At 55.7% G+C, this 6000-nt stretch overlaps 1 long non-coding RNA gene across 1 annotated transcript in view; it reads right to left on the bottom strand.

Annotated features, from left to right (window-relative positions):
• The window catches only part of LOC108963537 (uncharacterized), a 26597-nt gene continuing 20597 nt past the window's right edge, over nucleotides 1-6000 (bottom strand). Inside the window, exon 2 of the long non-coding RNA XR_001992235.3 lies at nucleotides 1-4186. This is a non-coding gene — a long non-coding RNA (uncharacterized LOC108963537). The remainder of the gene's footprint in view (nucleotides 4187-6000) is intronic.

Here is a 6000-nt window from a genome sequence, read left to right as displayed (position 1 = left end):
TGAGCTTTATTTATTTATTCCTTGGCACTGGAGCCATGTGCAGGAGCCCTGTCCTCGGGGTCAGGGGCTAGGAGCAGGGATTTGTGGGGCACAGCTGGTGTGGGGAGCTGGAGCCAGCTCTGCACCCCTGTGCTTCTGGAACTGGGCAGAAATTCCTGGTGTGAGGGGGAAGCTGCAGTGGGCTCTCTCCCTGCAGAGCCTGGCTTTGGGGGTGAGAGAGAGCCCCAGGCTGGGCTTTGCCCTGGGGCTGCTCAGGCTGGGCTTTGCATGCTTGCAGGCCAGAAAACCATCAGCCTTGTGCTGTACAGCTGTCCCAAAGGCAGCTCTTGGCCTGGGTGCTTCTCCAGTGGGCTGATGCAGAGCTGGTTGGGTGGAATGGATGGATCCCTGCTACCTGCCCTGCTGGGAATAAACACCACAAAGAAATTGTTGATCCTGGGTATAAAAACTCATAAAAACCTGATCCTGGGGTGGAGGACAATTGCCTTAAACAGAAACTTTTAAGGGGCTTTATTAGGCAGTCAATTCTAAAAAAATGTGATTTCAGATACCTGTAACTAATAAACCTCAGAATTCAGTGGCTGCAGGCGAGAAAAACATAAACCAAGGGCAGAGTGAGTTGGCTGTATAAACACTACAATAAAACTTGCTTAAAGGCCCCAGAGAGAAAAATGTAGAGGTGAAAAAGCAAGTATTCATAGAGTGTGGGTGCATTTCAGTGGAAACTTCCTGAGACCTGCAGCAGCTGCTACTCCAGGGCAGAGCTAAAGAAAGCCCCTGTGGCTGTGTGTTCTTCTGTAAAAGTGAGGTTATGTGAGCATAAATCTAATTTGAGCTTGAGTTTACTTTTCAACTCCCTTTCTTCAGCCAAATCACCAAAACTCACCCTGTCCACGGTGAGGATTTTGTAGATTGTTGCCTGATTTCAAAAAACGTTACAAAAAATTCTATCATCACCTGGAGCAAAGCAGGAACAATGGGAGCTGTGTTTGATGTGGCTCCAGAGCAGGATTGGTGCAGGGCCAGCTCACACTGCCCTGAGTCAGTGCCTGGCCCCTGTGGCCCTGCTGGCCCAAGGTGGCAGCAGGAGCCTGTCCTGTCACTTCCCCTGGCCCAGGGTGGCAGCAGGAGCCTGTCCTGTCACTTCCCCTGGCCCAGGGTGGCAGCAGGAGCCTGTCCTGTCACTTCCCCTGGCCCAGGGTGGCAGCAGGAGCCTGTTCTGTCACTTCCCCTGGCCCAGGGTGGCAGCAGGAGCCTGTTCTGTCACTTCCCCTGGCCCAGGGTGGCAGCAGGAGCCTGTCCTGTCACTTCCCCTGGCCCAGGGGCTGTGCTGCCTGTTCTCTGCCCCTGTTCTCTCACTCAGAGCCAGGCTGCTCCGAGGAGCTGTAAGCAGATGCTGTGTCTGGCAGTGTCTGCTCCGGACGCTGCCATGCCAAGGAAACACCTCCACATCCTCTGGGCAGAGTTAATATTTGGACAGTGTTAAAATACAACCAGCACTGCTCAGCTCAGCTCAGCTGAGCCCTGGCTGTGCCCCAGCCCTCCCCAGCCTGGAGGCACTCCTGGCTCCCCTCCCACGGGCTCAGGGCTGACACCAGCCCTGGGGATTCAAACAAAACACACTCGTATATCTGAAATCTGCACCAGGAGTGCCTGAGCACTGCCCTCAGCACAGAGCCCGTGAGGGCTGGGGAGAAAAGCAATCAGGCTGGCCAGGCACAGTACTAGAGAGTGGCCCTGCAAATACTGGTGTTTCCTCTCTCAAAAATAAAGAAGGAGCCTGAGGTTGAGCTGTGCTCTGAATATTCCTGGGGCTCTGCTGATCCTCAGGCAGCCCTGGCTGGCAGAGGGGAAGGCAGGCTGTCCCATCCAGCTGTTCCCATCCAGCTGTTCCCATCCAGCTGTTCCCATCCAGCTGTTCAGTCTGTCATTGCTCCTGGCAGCACACTGAGGAAAGGCTGGCAAAGCTGGGGGCCACGGACTCCCCTGTGTGCCCAAAGAGGGAGCCTGGCTGCCAGTCTGGGCAGGAGGTGGGCTTTTGTCAGAGCACCAGTGCCCAGCCCTGTCCCTTGGGCAGGGGCCACGCAGTCCCCCCAGTTTGGGTCCTGTGCCCCAGTCTGGGTCCTGTCAGCTGTCACCAGGAGCTGTGGGTTGGCACCACAAGGCCTGCAAACAGCCCTACCAAAGGCTGGGCTGTGTCTGTCCCAGGCAGCCCCTGCAGCTGCAGGAATTGCTGGGGAATTCCAGGCAGAGGAACGAAAGGTGCAGTTTCAGTTTGGTGTGTGCAGGGGCTGCAGAAGCACAGAGAGAGCTCTTGGGGTCTTTTCCCCTCAGAAAGGCGTGTAACCCCACACCACAATGAGCTCTAGGGTCCTTTCCAACCAGAACCGTGCTGTGGTTCCAGGACCCCTCCTCTCCCCTGCCACAGTGGCACCCCCAGAGCTGCCTGCCACAGCCCTGTGCTCTTCCCACTGCAGGAGGGTCCATCCCAAAGCCCGGGAACTTTGGGAAATCCCCCCATTAGGCACAGCCAGTTTATCAAGATTAATTAATTAAAGGCCACTTGGAGATCTGGAGATTTCCAGAATATGTTCAGTCCCTGCAAAGCCACCAGAAAAGAAAAATTGCTACAACAAGTTTTCCTTGGACCTGAACAATGACTTTTGTTGCCCAGGTGAATGTGGAGCTGCACACCCAGAAGGAAGGAGCTGAGCTGAGTCCCTCTCACTCACAGGGCTGCTCTGCAAGCCCTGTCAGTCCCAGGGAATTGATTTAGACACCTCAAGGGAAGGCCTTGGCAAAGCACTAATGGCCTTTGTTCATAAGAGGGACCTTTACTCACTGGCCCGTGTCTCCTGCAGCTGGCTGGGTCCCTGTGCAGAGCCACATCCAGCTCTGGGCCTTTCCAGGGGCTGCAGGGAGGGCTCTGAGCCCTGGGGAACATCTGGCTCAGCACTCACAGCTGCACGTGCTGCCCCCTCAGCTCGGGGCATCCCGTGTCCTCGGGCTCCCCACTCCCAGAGCTGTCCCCTGGGGAGGAGCTGGGAGGAGGAGACCACGCAGACAAGCCCTGTGCAAATGAAAGGCTGACAGGAATCCACATTTCCTGGCATTCCGTGCAGAGGGGTGTGGAAGCCCAGCTCGTTTTGAAATATCAAATTCAAAGTGATGTGTGTGAGCCCCAGTCACAGCTCTCCCAAAGAGATCCCAGTTCTGGGAAAACAAATTTCAAACGGTTAAAAAAACACATCTGAGACCCTTCAATTAACTGCAGCTCTCACAGGGCCTCAGATTTGTCTCAGAGCCTCCCCAGATTTCGCCCCTTAATCCTAAAATACAATTTATTTCATATGTCCTTAGTGCCTGAACAGCTCCTGTACCTGTGGAGCAGCTCTCTGGCCACAGAGAGAAAACACAGCATTCCCAGGCACGGTCCTGGGGCAGGCTGTGAGAACCCAGAGGAAAGAATGAGAAACAATTCTGATCTCCACTCGTTGCCCCTGTTGCTGTGCACATGTGCAAAGTGTTAGGGAGATTTGTGTACCAAGGGTGATTTCTCAGTTGGCCACTGGTGGTGGGTTTGGAGTCAAGGACCAGTTGGGCCCACCTGTGTCAGACTGTCTGTGAGGGCAATGGGATTATTAATAAGTCTAGTTCAATAAAGAGATTGATCAGCCTTCTGGAGTCATGGAGCCAGGGCTGATCAGACCCTCTGGGGTGTCACACGCACCCCTGCACTCATCTGCAGGGCCTTTTCTCCTTCCCTTCCCACAGGGAAGAGTCATTTCCTCGTTTTCTGTGTGCAGGACGAGCGTGGCCAGCTGATCTCTTCACCATCTGAGTGGTTCCATGTCAAAAATAGATGCAATAAGCCAAGGGAACTCCAGCCCCTGTGGAGTTACCAAAGGGCTGAGCACAATTCCTGCTGCTGCTTCATGAATCCTGCCTCAGATAGAGATTCTCATTATGGCTTTCCACATAAAGAGTGTAGAAAATTAGAAACAAAAATCATATGTAACATTCTGCAGTAGTCCTCATGACGAATCATTCTCAGAGCAGCTTACCCTGGAAAATGCAGGCCCTGTCCTGCTGTCCAAAGCTCAGCACTGCTCACCCATTCTGTCCCACAAACACCAGCAGCACAAGCTGGCAGCACCACGTTGGTGAAAGAGTGACAGATTCATTCCTAAATGTAGCAAAATAAATTGGGTTATCTCTGAAGAACCATTAATACAACAGTTTTGTTTTGTTTGCATTTATGCAATCAGGAATATCCCTAACCCAGAAATATCCCCTTCATCTGATTTTTCAAAATAAAGTCATTTTATTTCCAGTTGGCTCTTGGCACAGAAGTTTTTTATAGCAGGGTTTCAGCCAGAAAGAGACGAGCTGGGCTGGGAATTTCTGACATGGCAAGGTGAAGGTTCCAGAGCAGGGAAACCAAGGAGGTTCATTTGTGTCCCAGGGCCATGGGCTGGTTTCCCATTTCTCCTGGGATGGGAGCATGGGCAGGGGAAGAGCTCTGCTGGTGGCAGGGCAGGGACCAGGGACAGGGACCAGGGACAGGGCTCAGGGACCAGGGCAGGGCTCAGGGCAGTGCAGGGCTCAGGGAGCAGGGCAAGGACCAGGACAGGGCTCAGGGACCAGGGCAGGGCTCTGGGGCAGTTCCAGTGGGAGAGCTCCTGTTCCCAGGGGTGAATGATTGACAGCCAGGACACACAGGGGTGGCACTGTCACACATTCCTCAGCAGCAGTGTCCCCTTTGCACAGAGCTGCCTGCAAGCTGGGACACCCCGTGGGGACAGACAGGAGAGACAGACAGGAGGGACAGGCAGGAGACAGACACAAAGGGCAGACAGGAGGGACAGACACAAAGGACAGACATGAGGACAGGCTCTGTGGGTGACCCTCAGGCACACCCGGTGCCTGGCAGGAGGCAGGGTGCTGTCCCTTGCCCAGTGCCAGCCAGAGCAGCTGGCACCTCTGTGGGGAAGGGCCAGAGCCCCTGGCAGCCAGCTGGCACCTCCGTGGGGAAGGGCCAGAGCCCCTGGCAGCCAGCTGGCACCTCTGTGGGGAAGGGCCAGAGACCCTGGCAGCCCCCAGCCCTTGGCACTGCTGTGCCCCCAGCCCATCCTGCCCACGGCTCCTCACGGGGTCCCTTGGGGTGGTGGCCCTGGGACCGACTGCCTGCTGGGTGATGTCACAGAACCACGGGGGGAAAGGCCAAATAAGGCAGCAATTTGGGGAAAATATGTCCTAAAATGGGAGCTGCAGTGGTGGCCAGCAAGCACTGAGCACAGGGATGGTATTTCCATGTTGAGAGCCCAGAGCCTGCGAGTCCCAGTGCTGAACAAGCCTGCAGGAGCTGGGAGGATGGATGAGAGAAATCAGCCCAAGCCAGAGCTCCTTCCTCCCCACAGCCCCCAGGGCCAGAGGGCAGCGTGGGAGGGAGCCCAGTGCTGCCAGAGGGACACGTCATCCATGAGAACTTCTCTCCTGGGAAGAGACAGGGCTTGGGGAGCTCCTTCAGGGTGACTTTGGCTTTCACAGAGCAAGGGCCCTGCTTGGGCACTGCAGGAAATGTGATTTTAAAGGGGCTGGAAGAAGGGAGCTGGAGCCTGCTGCAGAGGGGGAGCCCCAGGGCTGGGGCAGGAGCTCTGGGCCCGTGCAAGGCTCATCCCTGCCACCATGGAGGAGCTGTTGGGGCTGTCCTGGGCTGCTCACACCCCGGGGAAGGAGGAGTGCAGAGGGATTCCACAGGGGGAGCCTGGCCAAACCCACTGGGCAGTGCCCACCTCCCTCTGGGGGGCTGCACTGCCCTGACACCGAGCAGGAGGCTGAGCTGGCAGCGTGGGCACTGCCAGGTTTTCATATCTATTGGATGAAGCTGAATTTAGTGTCAGAAGATTGAACCTGATTCATTAACCCCCCCAAGACCCGGGTGCAGGGAGGGGGTGAGGGGAGATTTGGGCTCACCCAGCAGAATTTGCTCCCCTCCTC

This window comes from Serinus canaria, chromosome 12, assembly GCF_022539315.1.
Source record: "Serinus canaria isolate serCan28SL12 chromosome 12, serCan2020, whole genome shotgun sequence".
NCBI lineage: Eukaryota > Metazoa > Chordata > Aves > Passeriformes > Fringillidae > Serinus > Serinus canaria.
This window is presented reverse-complemented; position numbering and strand designations above follow the sequence as displayed.